The sequence below is a fragment of the Manis javanica genome, chromosome X (genome assembly GCF_040802235.1).
Source record: "Manis javanica isolate MJ-LG chromosome X, MJ_LKY, whole genome shotgun sequence".
Taxonomy (NCBI): Eukaryota; Metazoa; Chordata; class Mammalia; order Pholidota; family Manidae; genus Manis; species Manis javanica.
The window spans coordinates 105,677,104-105,698,534 of NC_133174.1; the positions used below are offsets into that span (position 1 = coordinate 105,677,104).

General features: G+C 39.3%; 1 protein-coding gene across 1 annotated transcript in view; it reads right to left on the reverse strand.

The window, feature by feature from the left end:
* Positions 1-20,104, reverse strand: part of IL13RA2 (interleukin 13 receptor subunit alpha 2) — a 62,017-nt gene extending 41,913 nt beyond the window's left edge. The window contains exons 1-2 of the mRNA XM_037016872.2: positions 20,010-20,104; positions 19,441-19,490 (exon numbers count right to left, since the gene is read on the reverse strand). The gene's annotated coding sequence lies outside the window, so the exon portion shown is untranslated. The remainder of the gene's footprint in view (positions 1-19,440; positions 19,491-20,009) is intronic.
* Between the last annotated feature and the right edge of the window lie 1,327 nt (positions 20,105-21,431).

Sequence of the window (21,431 nt, forward strand, 5' to 3'; positions counted from 1 at the left end):
GTTGGACCTAGGGTAGACAAGTACTAGTCCTGGCCTCTCCAGAAGAATCATATGTATTACTTTATTTTACCTATTATCCCCTGAGATAGCTAAGTCGATACTATTTCATTTTTGTGAATGGATATCACTCAAATTTCACAGGTTAAATTATTTTCCAGAAGTCAAAAACTCAAGAGAAAGAAAATCTAGGTGGACCTGCCACCTACTCTAGTGCTCTTCCTGTGGAGAAGGAAAATCACGCTACTGATGGGATTTTCTCTGATTCCTCAGAAACTGAAATAGTTGACTGGCAGGATCATGGTCACTCTCTCATTGTGTGAAGCTCTATAACTCCCATTCTGCTGAACATCAAAACAGGAAATGGGTATTCCTGAACTGCTGTTCAGATAAAGCAATCAGTAAAGTCTGCATTTAATGCCCCAAAGTGTTATTTCCTTTGTAAGGTTAAAGGACATCAAATAAGCAAAAACAAGAAAAAAAAAGTAACCACTGATTGATATGTATACACACACACAACATGCATATATACTGACATAGTTCTTAATAAAATTCTCTGGATTTGAGAACAGTTTTTAAACATTAAGGCAAATGCCAAACTTATAAGTTTCTAAAGGCTTTTTTAAAAATCGTAACACCCCAGAAAAATGACTTGCAAACTTGGCATATTACAAAGAAAAGCAGTTTCCTATTAGGAACACACTCTGTGAGACTGAATGCATCTAGACTGTCTGCTTTCCCTGAAATCCAGTCTTGATGATTCTGAAACCAATTTATGAACTCTGAATTCCCCTCTAGACTAGCACAGATTCCACAGCAGTACACAAGAGCTGAGAGTCTCAGGAAACTCACATGAGCTGGGAAATACAGTTAGCAACATCATGATCCAGTGCCCAGATTAACACCAAACAGGCTTAAACAGACCCAGAGACCACAGCGGTCATCAGTGCCAGACTATGCTTTCTATTCATTCATGTTCATTCACTAGTTTACAGAGCAACAAGGTGCCAAGCATCGTGCTAGATACTCGGGGTAAAAATGAATTAGATACTATCTCATGCAGCTCACTTTCCAGTTAGAGCTGTAGAACCTAGAAACTGCTGATTACAGTATAGTGTGGTAAGAACAGCACATTATGATAGAATCACGGGCAAGTAAGGGAGTTCAGAGGAGAAAACTCATTCTACCTGCTTTGTGATGAAAAGGGCAAGGATCTTCAGGCAGAGATGGTTTTGGGGGCTATTTCTGCTCCTGATAACATCAAGTTACAGTACAATAAAAAAATGTTTGGTCTTTGTCCCCAGTTCCTGGCATAGAGTTCCTAAAACCCATGGAAATTCCTGAGTAGTGGTGGACACATGGAGGTACTGGAAGGTAACATGCATGTACAGACAATGGAAGGTCCTGAGTTGCATTACCTCATCCCCCCAACACACACACACACACACACACGATCTTGCCCTATGCATCACTTCCGTTTGGCTGTTCTGAGTTCCATAAGTAGTTCTGGTGAATTACTGAACCTGAAAGCGGTCACAGAAATTCCTGAATTTATAGCTGGTTGATCAGAAGTACTGGGAGTTTCAACTGGCATCTGACATGGGAACAGCTTGTGGGACTGATCCCTTAATCTGTGAGGTCTTTGCTAACTACAGATAGTTAATGTCAGAATTGAATTGAATAGTAGGATACCCAGTTTGTGTCAGAGAATCTGAGACCAGATAATTGGTTGATGTCAGAAAACACCCCCAACGAGTCAACCTTTCTTATAACCATTTCGTTATGAGTCAGTCATATAATCTACCTATTTGGAAACTAGGTCTTTCAGGCAGTTTATCAAGATAAAGTTGTCTGATAAAACTATGGCAGAGACTGCTAATTGTTTCTCAGTATCCATTCTCCTACTCTTCCCTTTAGTAATAGAAACCCATGAGTTTTGGTTGTGTACATAGTCTTCCAGCCAGAAACTAAATTTTCCAGACTCCTTTGCAGTTTGGCAAGAAGATACGACAGAAATTTAGACAACGGTATGCAAGCAGCAGTAATATCTGCAATTTTGGATCATGGTTTAACAAGAAAATCTTGTCCTCTTCTTTGTCTCCCCTCACTCAATCAGCAGGCTACAGCACAGCCACAATAATGGGAACCATATTAGACCACATAGACAAAGTTAACATACTAGGAGATGGGAAAGCAACAAGGTAAAAGCCCCCTGGGCCTTGGATGGCTTCCTATAGCCCTTGCTGCCTGCCCATCTTGGGTCTGTTGCAGTCTCTTGATTATAGCAACTTACCTTGTATCTAAATAATATAGAAATAAATCTTCATGAAAGTGCAACTGATATTCATAAATGTGTTACTCCTCCCAAAGGAATTTGCACATGGAATCCAAAACTTAAAGAATGTATAAAGTCCAAAGGAAAAATACTCTAATGGTGTTTCAGATCTACTGACAGGCCAAAGGCTTTTCTTTTAGGTTTTGTTTTGTTTTGTTTTTACCTCCCTTAAATCTCAGCAATCTAGCAATTGTCTACTGTTACTCCTTCAAATTCAGTTCTGATTCTAAGCTCTCAAGTATCTGTTTCCCCCCTTAGCACGTGGTTTTCTTAAGAGCAGGAAGTCTGTGTCACTTGCCTCTATAAACTCAGTTCCTAGAATATAACATATGTTCAATAAATATGTATTGACTGCTTCTAGTTAGGGTAATCAAACCAGGCATATTAACCCCTTTGTTTCTGTTTAAATTCCTTCACATACAACTTTTAATCTAATAATGCAAATAACTAAATGACAAAAATAATAATGACCTAATAGGCTGATATTGTTGCTTTAAACTGCTTGTCAGTGTGTTTAATGATCACCCATGTTCTTTAGTCCTCACAATAACCCCATGATGTAGCTACTACTATTGACATTTCCATTTTACATAGAAAATAACTGAGGCTCAGAGAAGTAAAAAAAAACTTTCCTAAGGTCTCACATTTAGGAAATGGTTGACATAGGGACTGAACCCAGAATTGCTTAACATGTCAGCTGCAATGTAATCTGCCACATTATCTTCCAGAAATGGTCTGGCAGTGTGTAGAGTGGCTTGGGGAAAAATCACCTGGGTTTAAGAGTGAGTTACAGATAATTAAGGCAACCTAACTTACATGTTGTGAGCTGCCAGACCAATATAAATTACATCATGTTTATAAGACTCTTTTGCTAGTTTCCTGATCAATAACTGCCTTCACCTTGATAATCTGTTCCTGGGGAAATGTTTTAATCTGGTCTGAACCTTGACAGTTACCTAAAAACTGAAGAAAACTGCCCTGTAATGATCATAAGAGAGACTGCTGTTTTGTGTAAATGTTTCAGAGGCCAATGGAAGAAATCCACATAGACACCAAACAGATGCAAGGTCCATTTGAATGTAGTCTATTATCTGCTATCAAGCATTTTATTAATCAATTATATTTATAAATTATGCTACTGCATAAGAATATTCAAACATAAATAAAACTAGAAATAGTAAAATGAAATCACATGTACCCATTATTTGATACACCTAATTACCAGTGATTATCAAGATAAAATATTTATTAATCATATCATGAGATTATTGATACTCCTACTATCAAAGATCAGGAAGTATCATGCTCACAGAATCTTAAACTGTTAATGCTTAAATAATACCAAAATTCTAAAATAAACAATTCTAAAAACTCTAGTCTAACATCCTCTTTTTATAGCCAAGGAATCCAAGGCCCTGAATGGAGAGATTATCCAATCAATGTCATTTAGTTAGTAACAGTTTATATAAGCAATAGTTTCCATTATATCACACTACTATTTAGTGTCAAATACCCTAATTGATTTGAATCCTTTGGAAATACTGCAAATTATATATGGTAAAGCTTTTCCTCCAAAAATTCATTAAAACAGACTAGGTTATTCTCCAGATATGAGTCTTTTCTACCTACATTGTCTTCCAAGAATACAAACTACAAAACACTCTGCCATTTATCCCTTTAATGTCTAAATGTGTTATAAAATAAACAGCTATTCATTCAAAATAGTTCAGAGAAAAATCATACAGAATTTTACCGTGACATTTTGATCTTTCCTGATTTGTCTTTTGACAATGCTGAGACAGGAACAAACAGATAATGAACTTGTTAATGAACTGTTAACAGAAAACCAGAGTGTTACATGTGTGTGTCCTTAGATTGAGCCTTAATACAATTAGGAAGTTAAGTCCCAGCTGGAGACTGGACAAGCAGCAGAAAATTCCTAACAGCCAGGGCACACCATAATTTCAGGAAAAATAAAGATCAGCAATACGTATTCATTTTCTCAAGCTACCATTCTCTTAGTGGCATATTGGTTTTAAAGTGCTTAAATGGGTTACTATACAGGGTTTCAAAAACCATCACATCTATTACTCTGTACATTTAATTTAGAAAAAAACACAAATTTTATGGATCATATTCATTGAATATAAACATTTAACTTCAAAGTGGCTATCCCGCCTGAATAGAGAAGAAAACAACTGGATATTTTACAGCAATATTGAGATGATCTTGTGAACTATATTTTAGATTGGCAGCATATCTTTGAAGAAATGATTTTTTTCTTTCCTCAGGCTATGACCTACTTTTTTCATAGGCTACTGCCATTTAGTGATTCATTCAGTCACTCAGTCATTTATTCAACAAATAGTTACTGAGTTCTGGGCTAGGTAATTGGGATACAGCAATAAGTGAACAAATTCCTACCCTCACTGAATTCACACTGAGGTAATGGAGATAGTCCACAGAGAAACGAGCAGAAATGTTAGGTAATGATAAATGCCATGAAAAAAAAAAAAAGCAGAGTGAGAGGCTAGATAGTGATAGGTGGAGTGAGGGAAAGAAGCTATTTAGAAAGGATGATCAGGAATGTCTTTGAGGAAGGACCTGAATAAAAGGCCAGAGGGCATCATGAAGATAATTGCATGGAAAGTGTTTCAGGCAGATGGAATAGCAGGTTCAATGATCCTGAGAAGGGACTATGACTGATGGGTTGATGCTAGGAGACCTGTGTTGCTGCAGTAGAATAAGCAAGGAAGAAAGGAGGAGGAGAAGTCAGAGAGGTAGAGGGGGTAGTTTGTGGGGTGCCTAGTAAGCCACTTTTGACTGGCTTTTGTTCCGAGACAGGTGAGCCTTTGGAAGGTTTTGATGAGGGGAGAATATGAAATTAGTTATGTTTTAAAGATAGCTGGCTGCTAAGTAAACAATAAACTGCACAGGTATGAAACAGAAACAGGGAAATGACTTAGGAAGCTCTTGCAACAGTCTAACCAAGAGATGATGGCGGGTTACACCACGATGGTGAGAATGGCCATATTCTGAATATGTTTTGAAGGTAGGGCTGGTGTAATTTTCTAAAGGACTGGATATGGTATATGTGAGAGAGGATAATCGAAAATGATGCCAAGAATTCTAGTCTAAGTGATGCCGGGGTTCTTGTTTGCAGAGTGGAAGAATGAACTTAGCAAACAGTCAAGGTAGGAGAGATAGGGAGACTTTCATTGAGAGATACAGCGAGAGGACAGAGTTCCTGGCATGAGGAGCTTCCTAGTGACAACTAGGAGACAATAACTGAAGATTTTCCTGAAGAGAAAGCTGTTCAAAACTCATAATTCCAGGGCTCAAAACACACCTTTAAAAAAATCCTGCAAACTCATCAAATTGTACACATTAAATATGTACAATTTTTGTATATCAACTATACCTTATTAAGTTGTTAAAAATTTTGCTTTAAATCTTCCTTCTTTCAGTGTCACCAAATTGTTACACTGATTTCCTGTTACTGCTAGTTTCAGCTGAAGTTCTTGGTAGATTCTCCATAAATCCTTGTGTGCTGTGTTTAAATGTAAAGAGCAAAGTTGTATACGGTAGTTCTAAGCTGCTCTCTAGCATATGAATACAACATTTAGAAGACACATAATAGCTGAGAGAAATGTAGACTACATACTACATTGATCATACCAGTTCTGTATCTTAGTATAGTGTCTAAGAGCATTAAATCTGCAGTCAGATTGGATGGTTTAGAACTTCAACACCATCATTTACTCTGTGACCCTGGAGAATGTACTGAACATCTCTATGCCTCAGTTTCCTTATCTTTAAAATACGGATAGTAATAGGGCTACTTCAAAGGACTGTAGTGAGAATGAAATGAATATATACAAAGCACCTACTACGTGCCTGGCATACAGTAAGTCTATGTGTGAATTAGGTGATGGAAGGTTTTAACTGGAATGGACAGTGAATGAAATAAAGCTCTACCTGACCATTTACTTGCCAAGATTTACCCCCTGCCACCTCCTGAGGTTATACTGGCATCCCAATTATAAGTCCCAATATTGACATCCCTCCTTTCTGACCCCCCCTCCCAAAAGAGGAATTATTTTCTCTAAAAAAATTCATTGATATTCACATAAAATACTCAAGAGGTTTGTGTGAGAAAGAAGCATGGTATGTGTTACTCTTTCACATTTGCACAGCATGACTAATTCTTGAGTATTTTGCAAAGTACAGAGACTAAGACTGGTAAATTTTAGTGATGTGTACAGAATAAATGTGTGAATACACAGTTGTATGCATAAATGAATAAAAAAATCCTTGAAGAGGAAGGGTAAACATAATGAAAAATGACCAAAAGGGAGGGAAATGAGACAACAAGAACTGCTAAACCACTGAAGACCTCCTTCCCACACTTGGTGAGTGAGCCTAAGCCTCCTCAATTTTTTTTTTTAAGTAGCAAGAACCCTTTTCTGTAAATGCTTAACAGAAATCCATCAAGTTCCATTGTTGATACAAAAGAGGCCCCTCCTTTGGAGAAAAATGAAGCAGAAAGTGTCTCAGGATACAAATGTTAGGCAGGAAAATACATATGAGTGGGGAGGAAAGAGAAAAAGGCCAGGAAAGTCCACTAAAAAGAACCAAAGTTAATCAATTAAAGCTCAAAAAGCCAGGAGCAACTTGGCCTGGAATGTTTGAATATTCCCCACATAAAGGAGGGTACCTCAGCATAGCCCATGTCTTTATTGTGTTAATCATGCAGGCCCAGCTTATTTTTTAACTTTACCTAAATGCTGTTTTTTTCCTTCTTCCTGCCCTAATCAAGTAGTTTGTAACCTAGGCTACTAATTTAGCATGCAGGCCCAGCTGTAAACAACATAGTAAAAGGCAGGAAGGATTCCATCTTGAACATTGTATTTTAATACCCAAGAAGTTAAGAAGTAAGGTTCTTAATTTATTTGCAAAGAGACAATAACTCAACCCACCTTGGGGGTTGGGCGGGCAGCCTTCTTTGATAAGCTCCTGGACCAAGACTCCAGAGAAATCAGAGCAGGAAGTTGATTGTGTTAATTCTAAGTATTCAAAGGCCACTTAACAGGTCTGTACCCCCAGGCCTTAGTTACATTCCTGAAAAATCCTTAAAAGGGGGAACACCCAACCTTTCGGGGCATCCCTCTCTCTGAGGTCTCCCACACTTTGTAAGTGTGTAACCTTTTAATATTAAATTTTCTCTCTCCAACCTTTCAGGCCGCCTCTCCTCACTGAGGTTGCCTGCTGCACTTTTTCTCTTCTTAAGTAACTTTAAATTAAACTTTTACTCTGATTCACTACTGTGTCTCTGCCCTTCAATTCTTTGTGGTGGTGGGGACAAGGACCAAGGAAAATATACAACGCTCCCCCTACACAAATATCCACATATAATTTTTAAGTTCCCAAACATTAAGTAACAATGGCCAGGCCCCTTCTCTGGATTATCAATTCCATATGCAGAATCTCAGGGAACCAGAAGATGGAATTAAGGATTTTTAAGGAAGCCAATGTAGAAAATGAGGTATCATTTCCACTTCTTCCTGAAGTTTGGAATACCTAAATTAGGGGAAAGGGCTAGTGGAGACTACCCTACAAATTTTTCAAGTAAAATTGGTCACACATGTAAACCTGATTTGTGTTATCTATAGCTATTTATAAAGATTTAAATATCCTTTGCCCCTTTTAGTAAGTATTAAAGTGTCATTTTTTTACTGAATGACCTCAGTGGTGAGGTAGCTGTAGGGACCAAGGGCAGGCCACCCCAAGATGTGCCATTTTGACATGCAGATTATTTTGAGCTAGAAACCATCAAAGCTCAAAAGACTCAGGAAGATAACTTTGACGTCCTATCCTGCAAGAACTATTCCAGAAGGAGAGCTATATTAAAATGTAAACTACAGGTGACAAACAGGAAGGAATGCCAGAAGTATATGTTAAAATTTCTCTCTGTGTCCCATTGTTTCTGTGTCGCCCATCAAGTATTTTGTTTACCAAACATTTACTCTTCTCATATTCCTGTGAATTACTTCCAATTTCCTTCTAAGTCTCAGATCCCTAACCCCTTCTCCTTGGTTTAGGATGACATATATACCTCATTCTCCCTGTCTTTGGAACCCATTGTAAAGGAGGGCGGAGGGCATCAAGAGTCAGGAAAAAGGACTAATAACATTTAACCTAACTGCCTAAAGCATGGGCCACCCAGTTTTGAATAAACAACCCGAGGCTAAGCTTAGAAATGCACCTGCTTTAAGTTAGATAACTAGAAGTGGGCAACAGCCTGGGGGCATGATCCGTGATAAGTCACATAGACACGCTTGGGTAAGCAAGAGATAACAATTGAAGCGGTCAGGCAACTGGAGTGTTCCCTAAAAGGTTACAATATAGAATGTGTTTTAAAATTACTGGTTGTAGAAATGCGCGGGCTTCGGTGTAACAGCTGTGGAAATCCTATATAAGCAATACCTAAAGTTGCCTGGGGGTCGGCAGCTCGGACTCGGCCTGCGTGTCAGGGGAGGTGCTGTCGACCCCAGCTTGCTGGCTGAATAAAGACTTTGCCTGTACTTACATCTCCATGCCTGTGTGCTTTGTTCTCTCAGGAAAACCCTGAGTTCCTGGACCCTAACAGACATACCTGTACCCCATGCAGATAAAATATCCTGGAAAACAACAGAGCCTGTATGGGTTGATCAATGGCCCCTTAACTTCTAAAAAACTGGCTGCAGCCACAATGTTAGTACAGGAACAACTTGCTGCAGGCCATATCGAGCCCACCACCTCTCCCTGGAATACTCCTATTTTTGTCATAAAGAAAAAATCAGGAAAATGGAGGTTACTTCAAGATCTTAGAGAAATCAATAAAGCTATGATACCTATGGGGGCCCTTCAACCAGGCCTCCCCACTCCTGTGGCGATTCCTGCGGGATATTGTAAAATCATTATTGACCTAAAAGATTGCTTTTTCACAATCCCCCTACATCCTAAAGACCGCAAGCATTTTGCATTTAGTTTGCCGGTGATTAATTTTAAAGGCCCTATGCCAAGATTCCAATGGAAAGTTCTGCCCCAAGGAATGGCAAACAGCCCTACGCTGTGCCAAAATTTGTAGCTCAAATTATAGACCCATTTAGACAAGGATGGCCTTCTACATATTTAATTCATTACATGGATGACATCCTCATGGCTGGTCCTAACCCCACTGAACTCCTTGCTTATTCCCGAGAGCTTTCTAGGGCCCTTACCAGAGCTGGTTTTCAGATAGCCCCCGATAAAATTCAATTAAAACCCCCTTACTTGTTTTTAGGCTTTGAACTCTTTCATAATAAGATTCTTTCACAAAAGGTTCAACTTAGAACCGATTGCTTAAAAACTTTGAATGATTTTCAAAAACTTCTAGGAGATATCAATTGGCTCAGGCCTTATCTCAAGCTAACTACTGGAGAGCTTAAACCCTTGTTTGATATCCTTAAAGGGGACCCAGATCCTACTTCCAGTTGCTCATTAACAGCCCCCGCCCTAGAAGCCCTAAAAGCAGTGGAAGCCACAATTCTAAACCAAAGGGTCACCTTTATCTCTTATGAGAAGCCTCTTCTCCTAGTCATTTGTGCTACTGATTTTACACCCACCGGAGTATTCTGACAAGGGGGGCCCCTTTTTTGGGTCCATTTACCTGTCTTGCCACCCAAAGTCCTTATCCCCTATACCTCCTGGGTGGCTGAGCTGATAAAAATCGGAGGAGACCACAGCAGGAAAATATTCGGTAAAGACTCCGACAAAATTGTCCTACTCTATTCCCCTACCCAAATCCAGTGGTTGATAGAGAATGACGATGAATAGGCAACATCCTGCACCTCTTTCCAGGGAGTCCTTGACAATCATTACCCTGCTAACAAGTTTCTCCATTTTCTAAGGACCCAACCATTTGTTTTCCCTACATTGACCTCCTCCCAACCCCTTCCTCATGCCCCTCTAGTTTTCACCGATGGCTCCTCCAACGGAGTGGCAGCCTTCACCATAGATAATCAAACCACTTCCCTACAATCCCCATTCCACTCCGCTCAATTGGTTGAACTCTTTGCTGTTTTACAAGTTTTTCAACAACTCCCAAATACTCCATTTAACCTATATTCTGATAGTGCTTATATTGCTCAATCCATTCCCCTTTTAGAGACCGTGCCCTATATAAAACCCACTATGAATGCCACCCCTCTGTTTTTTTCCATCCAGCAGTGCATACGTTCCAGGTAACATCCCTTTTATATAAGCCATATTCGTGCCCATTCTGGTCTTTCTGGACCTCTAGCCACAGGCAATGCTGTGACTGATAAAGCCACCCAACTTGCCCTTCTCGCTGAGCTCGATCCTGTGGCTCAAGCCAAAGAAGCTCACTCTTTACACCACCTTAACGCTCAAACCTTACGTCTTCTTTTTAAAATTACTAGAGAACAAGCCCGTCAGATTGTTAAACAATGTGCAAATTGTGTCACTCTCCTGCCTGTTCCTCACTTGGGTGTGAACCCTAGGGGCCTAGTTCCCAATGAGATCTGGCAAATGGATGTAACACACGTCCCCTCATTCGGAAATCTTAAATATCTTCATGTTACTGTAGATACCTTTAGTGGATTTATTTTTGCCAGCCTCCATGTTGGAGAAGCTTCAAAAAATGTTATTGCTCATGTACTCAATTGCCTTAGTGTCATGGGAAAACCTGAGATTATCAAGACTGATAATGGTCCTGGATATACTGGAAAAAAATTCCAAGAATTTTGTCGCCAATTACAAATTAAGCATGTTACAGGCATACCATACAATCCCCAGGGTCAAGGGATTGTCGAATGAGCCCATCTAACTATTAAACATACCTTTCACAAATTAAAAATGGGGGATTTATATCCCATGAAAGACTCTCCAAGAAATATTCTTCATCATGCCTTGTTTGTTCTTAATTTTCTAACTTTGGACGCTCATGGCAAATCTGCAGCTGATCACCTTTGGCACCCACAAACTGATAAAAATTATGCCACTGTCATGTGGAGAGACCCCCTCACTTCCCATTGGAATGGCCCCGACCCCATACTCATATGGGGCCGGGGATCTGCCTGTGTTTTCGACAGAGCGTTTGATTAAACCAATAGATTTACCAGAAGATTTTAAAAAATCTTATCCAACTGTCCAGGGTGGTGACACCCCCTGAGACATCCTTTTTCTTCTTCTCTCCATAGATTCTGGCCACCGGTTTACTCCTTGCCTTTATCTTAGGCATAGGACTTGCCGCCTTCACCCCGCAGCAGTGGACGCCTTGGCAGCAAGCCATCCTCATAATTCTCTACCAGCTCCTCATCAACGTGTTTGCCTGGCTTAATTGCTTCCTTTAGAAAAAACTCTGCCCACAAATGAAATCCACCAGCCCTTTTCTCCTCCTCTTCCAGGTAAGCCCTTTGTTGATTAATCATTGCTTAGGGGGTTTTCAGCCACCACCTTCAAGAGCTCAACTTTATAAACAATTGTTTGGGGAACCTTGTGATTGTAAAGAAATCATAAATGTGCCACCTAAGTTTACCTCCCAAATTACCACCAAGGGGCCTATAGATTGTGGAGATAAAACAGCTTACCTCACTGCCGAAGGCCATTTTGCTGGAGGTTGGCAACAACGAAACTGGAAATGTGTAAAAAAGGTTATGCAATCTCTGGATGGCTCTCCTTGTAAATGTTTTGAATGCAGATCACTTGTAGTTTATGATCAAATGCATTCCAGCTGTTATACAGATAGCCATCTATGTAAGTATAATGGGAAGACATATTACCAAGCCATTCTGCTAAAAAGGATGTTAGGAAAAATTGATGACACAAACTCACTTGTGCAAGCCTCCTGCAGAGGAGAGGTAGGTAAAAATGTCTGCTAGAAAACCACAGTGCCAATCCACGTATCTGATGGAGGAGGCCCAACAGATAAGGCTCGTGAGCAGTATGTTCAAAAACGAATAGAGAAAATCATACAAGACTCCTTTCCTCTTTATCATCCCCTGGCTCTCCCAAAACCCAGAGGAATCGATCTTAATTCACCTATGAGCAACCTGCTTGAAGAAACTCACAAACTCCTTAATCTTACCAACCCTGACCTTGCGTCCGATTGTTAGCTTTGTCTGCCTTGGGGAACACCCATGCCTCTAGCTATTCTCACACCCAATACCACACAAAATCTCCAAAATAATAACAATTGCTCATTTCCTCTCCTTTTAAAGTACAACCAGTATCATTAGATAACATAACCTGCTTGTACCAAAGATTTCAAAATAATTCCTATGATATTGACCTAGGGAACATTTCTTTCGGCCACTGCTCAGAAATTCTTGTCATTAATGTTACAAACAGTGTCCTATGCCCCCCCAAAGACCAACTCTTTGTTTGTGGGACTAACATGGCATACACCTCTCTACCCACCAACTGGACAGGGCAGTGCACCACTGCTAGCCCTTTACCTGATATGTCCTTAGTTGACGGAAAAGAACCGGTCCCTTTGCCAACCTTTGATTACTACCCCGTAAGGCATAAAAGAGCAGTTACTGTCCTTCCTCTGTTAATTGCTCTTGGAGTCACAGGCAATCTGGCGACCAGTACCACAGGAATGGGCGTTGCCATACACAAATATAACCAACTATCCCATCAATTAATTAATGATATTGAAGCTGTTTCAGGAACCTTACAAGATCTTCAAGACCAAATAGATTCCCTTGCAGAAGTAGTCTTACAGAACAGGCGTGGCCTAGACCTTCTCACCGCGGAACAAGGTGGCATCTGCTTAGCCTTAGAAGAGAAATGCTGCTTCTACGCAAACAAGTCCAGAGTAGTTCATGACAAAATAAAAAGACTCCAAGAAGATCTTGTGCAAAGAAAGAAAAAACTGTTTGAAAATCCCCTATAGACTGGGAAGAGTGGGTTTCTTCCTTATCTTCTCCCTATACTAGGACCCTTCCTTGGTCTCATGCTTGTGCTCTCCCTTGGCCCTTGGGCCTTCCAGAGAATTACCACCTTCATTAGAGAACAGATCAATACTGCCCTCGGCAGACAGATACAAGTCCACTATCACTGGCTTGACCTGGCGGACCAAGGCTATGATGTGCCAGATGACTCCCCTCCTTTAGAGGCTGCATAAGATTCAGACCTATGCATATCGGCTCACAATAAACTGAGTGCGATATGGGCACCAATGTGGGTGTGAATCTAAGCATCACAAGGGAAGGTCCATGAACCGCCTCTGAATTCCCTGAGAGAAAAACCTGGCTTGCATGGAGGTTGGTATATAAAATAAATACGCCCTTCCTCCCCTCCACAAAAGACACCAAGGGCCAACATTGACCCACATCACTGGGGAGTCTCGGAGGAGCCAGGTCACTACTCCCCCAATTGGTTAATGCCCACCGCTAAATAGTGGGCCTCCCCCTCTTTTGTATAAAAGAAGGGAGGAGATGTCGGGAGCCATAGGCCATAGAAACAATGGTCTCGCCCTTTTCGCCTAGGTCTCTAATTTCTCAAGCCTGCCCCGTTTACAAAGATCAATTGACCCAGCTTGCTATTAGACCGCTGGGGTAGAGATTAAGCAGTTGCTGTGATAACATCTCCTCCTTAGTAAAACATTTTGTCTTTTCTCAGAAATCCCCCACCCATGATTTTTTCCAGAGAACATTCTTCAGTTAAGGTATCCTAGCAACCTAGATAACTCTTGCCACTTCAGCTGGGGTTGTTTCCTCCTCCTAGCTCCTATATAATCTACCTTGTAAAAATAAACTTTGAGACCTTGATCATACTTTCGACTTGGTCTCCTTTGTGTCTGGTTTGTCTCTCATGCAGGTTAACTTCCCCTTGAGCCCTTGTTGAACTCCCCGCCGGCCGGGGCAGCACAGAATAAAACACCCAACATATAAAGAATGGAGGAGGAGGAATAAGGAGGGAGAGAAATAAAGAATCACCAGGCAATGTTTATAATAGCTCAATAAGTGAGTTAAGTTAAGCAGTAAGATACTGAAGAAGCTAACCTTGAACCTTTGGTAACCACAAATCTAAAGCCTGCAATGGCAATAAGTACATATCTTTCAATAATCACTCTAAATGTAAGTGGACTGAATGCACCAAAGACACAGAGTAATAGAATGGATAAAAAAGCAAGACCCATCTATATGCTGCTTACAAGAGACTCACCTCAAACCCAAAGACATGCACAGACTAAAAAGTCAAGGGATGGAAAAAGATACTCCATGCAAACAACAGGGAGCAAAAAGCAGGTGTTGCAGTACTAGTATCAGAGAAAATAGACTTCAAAACAAAGAAAGTAACAAGAGATAAAGAAGGACATTGCATAATGATAAAGGGGGAAGTCCAACAAGATGATATAACCATTATAAATATACATGCACCCAACACAGGAGCACCAGCATATATGAAACAAATACTAACAGAACTAAAGAAGGAAATAGAATGCATTGCATTCATTTTAGGAGACTTCAACACACCACTCACTCCAAAGGACAGATCCACCAAACAGAAAATAAGTAAGAACACAGAGGCACTGAACAACACACTAGAACAGATGGACCTAATAGACATCTATAGAACTTTACATCTAAAAGCAACAGGATACACATTCTTCTCAAGTGTACATGGAACATTCTGCAGAATAGACCACATACTAGGCCACAAAAAGAGCCTCAGTAAATTAAAAAAGACTGAAATCCTAGCAACCAACTTTTCAGACCAGAAAGGTATAAAACTAGAAATAAATTGTACAAAGAAAGCAAAAAGGCTCACAAACACATGGAGGCTTAACAACATGCTCCTAAATAATCAATGGATCAATGAACAAATTAAAATGGAGATCCAGTAAAATATGGAAACAAATGACAACAACAACACAAAGCCCCAACTTCTGTGGGACGCAGCAAAAGCAGTCTTAAGAGGAAAGTATATAGCAATCCAGGCATACTTAAAGAAGGAAGAACAAACCCAAATGAATAGTCTAATGTCACAATTATCAAAATTGGAAAAAGAAGAACAAATGAGGCCTAAAGTCAGCAGAAAGAGGGACATAATAAAGATCAGAGAAGAAATAAATAAAATTGAGAAGAATAAAACAATAGCAAAAATCAATGAAACCAAGAGCTGGTTCTTTGAGAAAATAAACAAAATAGATAAGCCTCTAGCCAGGCTTATTAAGAGAAAAAGAGACTCAACACACATCAACAGAATCAGAAACGAGAAAGGAAAAAATCATGAAGAACCCCACAGAAATACAAAGAATTATTAGAGATACTATGAAAACCTATATGCTAACAAGCTGGAAAACCTAGAAGAAATGGACAACTTCTTACATAAATACAACCTTCCAAGACTGACCAAGGAAGAAACACAAAATCTAAACAAACCAATTACCAGCAATGAAATTGAAGTGGTAATCGAAAAACTACCCACAAACAAAACCCCCAGGCCACATGGATTTACCTCCAAATTTTATCAGACATATAGAGAAGACCTAATACCCCTAATACCCATTCTCCTTAAAGTTTTCCAAAAAATAGAAGAGGAGAGAGTACTCCCAAACTAATTCTATGAAGCCAGCATCACCCTATTATCAAAACCATGCAAAGACCCTACAAAAAAGAAAATTACAGACCAATATCCCTGATGAATGTAGATGCAAAAATACTCAAAATATTAGCAAACCGAATTCAAAAATACATCAAGAGGATCATACACCATGACGAAGTGGGATTCATCCCAGGGATGCAAGGACGGTACAATATTCGAAAATCCATCAACATCATCCACCACAAAAACAAAAAGAAAGACAAAAACCACATGATCATCTCCATAGATGCTGAAAAAGCATTTGACAAAATTCAACATCCATTCATGATAAAAACTCTCAGCAAAATGGGTATAGAGGGCAAGTACCTCAACATAATAAAGGCCATATATGATAACCCCACAGCCAACATCACACTGAACAGCGAGAAGCTGAAAGCTTTTCCTCTGAGATTGGGAACAAGACAGGGATGCCCACTCTCCCCACTGATATTCAACATAATATTGGAGGTCCTAGCCACAGCAATTAGACAAAACAAAGAAATACAAGGAATCTAGATTGGTAAAGAAGAAGTTAAACTGTCACTATTTGCAGAGGACATGATATTGTACATAAAAAGCCCTAAAGACACCACTGCAAAACTACTAGAACTAATATCGGAATTCAGCAAAGTTGCAGGATACAAAATTAACACACAGAAATCTGTGGCTTTCCTATACACTAACAATGAACTAGTAGAAAGAGAAATCAGGAAAACAATTCCATTCACAATTGCATCAAAAAGAATAAAACACTTAGGAATAAACCTTACCAAGGAAGTGAAAGACCTATACCCTGACAACTATAAGACACTCTTTAGAGAAATTAAAGAGGACACTAACAAATGGAAACTCATACCATGCTCTTGGCTAGGAAGAATTAATATCGTCAAAATGGCCATCCTGCCCAAAGCAATATACAGATTTGATGCAATCCCTATCAAATTACCAACAACATTCTTCAATGACCTGGAAGAAATAGTTCAAAAATTCATATAGAAACACCAAAGACCCCGAATAGCCAAAGCAATCCTGAGAAGGAAGAATGAAGTGGGGGGGATCTCACTCCCCAACTTCAAGCTCTGCTACAAAGCCACCGTAATCAAGACAATTTGGTACTGGCACAAGAACAGAGCCACAGACCAGTGGAACAGAATAGAGATTCCAGACATTAACCCAAACACATATGGCCAATTAATATACCATAAAGGAGCCATGGACATACAATGGGGAAATGACAGTCTCTTCAACAGATGGTTCTGGCAAAACTGGACAGCTACATGTAAGAGAATGAAACTGGATCACTATCTAACCCCATGCACAAAAGTAAACTCGAAATGGATCAAAGACCTGAATGTAAATCATGAAACCATAAAACTCCTAGAAAAAAACATAAGCAAAAATCTTATGGACATAAACATGAGCAACTTCTTCATGAAAATATCTCCCCGGGCAAGGGAAACAAAAGCAAAAATGAACAAGTGGGACTATATCAAGCTGAAAAGCTTCTGTACAGCAAAGGACACCATCAATAGAACAAAAGATACCCTACAGTATGGGAGAATATATTCATAAATGACAGCTCTGATAAAGGGTTGACATCCAAAATATATAAAGAGTTCATGCACCTCAACAAACAAAAAGCAAATAATCAAATTAAAAAATGGGCAGTGGAGCTGAACAGACAGTTCTCCAAGGAAGAAATTCAGATGTCCAACAGACACATGAAAAGATGCTCCACATCACTAGTCATCAGAGAAATGCAAATTAAAACCACAATGAGATATCACCTCACACCAGTAAGGATCACCACCATCCAAAAGACAAACAGCAACACATGTTGGTGAGGTTGTGGAGAAAGGGGAACGCTCCTACACTGCTGGTGGGAATGTAAATTAGTTCAACCATTGTGGAAAGCAGTATGGAGGTTCCTCAAAAAGCTCAAAATAGACATACCATTTGACCCAGGAATTCCACTTCTAGGAATTTACCCTAAGAATGCAGCAGCCCAGTTTGAGAAAGACAGATGCACCCCTATGTTTATTGCAGCACTATTTACAATAGTCAAGTAATGGAAGCAACCTAAATGTCCATCAGTAGATAAATCGACTGGGGAGGATGGGTGGGAAGGGAGGGATAAGGGCGGGGAAAAAGAAAGGGGGTATTACGATTAGCATGTTTAATTTGCATGTGCCAGGGGTATGGGGAGGTCTGTGCAACACAGTGAAGACAAGTAGTGATTCTACAGGATCTTACTACGCTGAGTGACTGTAATGGGGTGTGTGTGGGGGGGAATTGGTGAAGGGGGGAGCCTAGTAAACATAATGTTCTTCATGTAATTGTAGATTAATAACAAACAAAAATTCAACAACTATAAATATATATATTTTTCTAAGGTTTGGTGGGATACTGTTGTGGCCAATATATGCCACATTTAATTTCTTAACTATTGCCTATGACATTTAATGTAAGGCAAATTCCCATGATACCAAATTTGTTTGCATTTCCATGCATGGTAAATGAGTATCTCTCCTTTCTCCTAACTCATTATTCTAAAAGAATCCTAAAAGAACAAAGTCATCTCTAAACTCATAAGAAATACTTCTGTGTTAGTCTCCCTCTGCCATGGTACCCTTCCTGTGTGCCTCTTCTTCAAAGAATATACTCTGTGTCATCTCTCACTTTTCAAGGGGAGGAGAATTTGTCACCCCAAAATATGTCCCTTTGGCATAAGGATCATTTCACGCTGATTTTTTTTTTTAACTGCAGATTCAGGAAAAGCTCTTTATCTCCCCCTCAATTGCCTAATTTACATTGGAAAGGGGGCATGTACCAGGAAGAGAGCTATTACCAGAGATACCAGGGTAACCTTTGTTTTCCAACCATCTTCTCTCACCTTCCTTGAAAGGCCTTCCTCCCTTTTGTATCCCCAGCCCGCTCTCCTTTCCTCAGGATGTTATTATAAGCCTCAGTTATCTCAGTTGTCCTTTGGGCCTCATTTTTATGGAGCTCCCCACATGTATGAAATTTTTTCTCTTATTAATCTGTATTATGGCAGTTTGATTATTAGACCAAAGAACCTACAAGGAAGAGGAACATGTTTCTGCCGCTACACTTTCATATGGTTATCATGATTCTATGAGCCAACAGATTCTTAGCCCTAACAGATGTTACATCTCATTCTACCCGACCAGACACAGAACCACCAGTACTGAGAAAGACTGAGTGATGTGGGTTGTAAAGAGCACTAGACTGTGAGTTAGGGGACCTGAGTTTTGGCCCTAATGCCACCACTGTAATATTAGATACAAACTTCCCTTTCTCAGGATCTTAATTTCCTCAATAGCCAAAATCAGCTTGATGACCTTCCCAGTCTAGCTCTAATTATTCCCTGAAAAATACTTTAAATTTTTGTTTTATTACAAATACATTTATGCGATTTTATTATGAAGTTTAATAAAATTAAAACTTACCTTTCCAAATGTGAGATCCAGCTGCTTCTTATAAATTGTCTCTACAAGCCCTATGTAAGGAGAGTAATATTGGTTAAAAGCAAATGAACTTACAGCAAAAGAGCATTAAATGTGGTAACCTCCTGATATCAATGAAAATAAAATTATTTAAATAAACACTGTTTTCTTTTATAAAATGGTTTAGGTAACAGGGCTTATGAGGACTGGCATAGTCCACATTACTTTCCCTCCTTCTAAGAAGAATGGGTGATGTTAATATTAATCATCACAAATTTTATAATTATGATTGACACAGTAAAAAAACATACTCAGACTGTCATGATATTATGTCTGGAAAAGAGAGGAAGCTATTAAAAGTTAGAATTTGTTTATAGATTGTTCATTTTTAAAAAACATATCACTTAACCAATAAATTAAGTGCAAATGCCAGTACACTCCAATGTTATATAAAGACAACATGATTCCCAATAAGCTGGTGTACCAAATGTAGTACTACATAGGAAACCTTAGGGTTGCTACATCTTGCTGCTGCACTCAAACCATCACAGACAGATGAGACTCTCCCCTACTTATAAACCTCTCGAGAGAAGATTCCACAACTTTCCTCATGAACCATTTCCAATGTTTCATAAGATTCTTCCTAAAGTCTCTCCAAAATCTCCCATGACTTTTCTTGGGTCTATTTAATCATCTAAGAAGAAAGAGTGTATTTATTGACTACCTTCTGATCTGAGTCATGGATATTTTTAAACAACGTCTCAGGTTTCTCTCATACTGGGTTAATGAATACTGTAGTTCAACATTCCCCCTCAGGGCACAACTCATGCTGTGACCTATCTTCTGTTTCTTTAGGTAAATGTCTTGCATCAGGATTCTGCTAAGGTCTGCCTGGATTTGAGTTTCTCTTTTTATGTTTTGCACTCAAACTCTTCAGAATGTATTTAGAATTTCCATGGGGTCTACAGATTCTGCTCCTTCCTTAGGATTTTATCTCCCAGAATAATAGTAAGCAGTATTACCCAGATTATCCAAAATATAGCTGCATTACCACAGTGCAAAAAAACACACACAAAAAAAAAAAATTAAGTCCTGACTCCAGCTAACAAAATAAGGGCAATGCAGCTTTAGCTTTGTGGTATCCTGTCCAGAGGTCAAAAAATTATTCAAGTGGTATTTCTCAGGAAACAAATATTTAGACTCCTGGGAGGAAGCCAGAAATCTGGAGTGGGTGATGCCGTTCTTGGCCCCCCAGTTCTTATGTCACCAGAGAAATATTTTGGCTAAGCACTAGATACTTGTCCTATTTCCAGACCACTTCATTTTGTGAAGTTAGATTCTTTGGAGAATTACACAGTGTATCCCAAGGTGCATTTTTATGGCCTAATTGCCATATTTTATATATTTGAAATTTGAATTTGTGGAATGTATGAAGGTATTACCAATATAAAATTTGTCTTCCTATATATTACACATTAGCATGAGAACCAATGCCTCTCTAAGGATTCTGTCTTCTATTGCTGAATCACACAGCCAAGAGAAATGAATGGTGTCCTCTGGATTTAACCCTGTTGTGACTTAAACTGGGACCAACCCTACACTTAGGCAGAATAGGTATCACATTTGTAGTGAGATTTTAGGGGCCCTAAATGATCCATCTGGTCCAGCTCCTGATTTGCTCCTTTGGGTTTGCAAATGTCTCATTCTTAATAAAACCAACACTGTCAACACTCTATATAGAATTGCAATCTGTACCAATACCTGCCCCCATTCCCCACCCCCAGTACACCTATTATTTCTGTATTTTTGAAAGCATGTATTTCCTTCTAATATACAGTATCATCTATTTAGCTAGCTAATTAATTCGTTGGTTTTGTCATTTATTGGCTGTCTCTCTCCTCTAGGCTTTAAACTCTATACAAGATATTTTTGTCTATTTTGTTCACTGATGATGCCCAAGTACCTAAAATAATACCTGACATACATGACGTGCT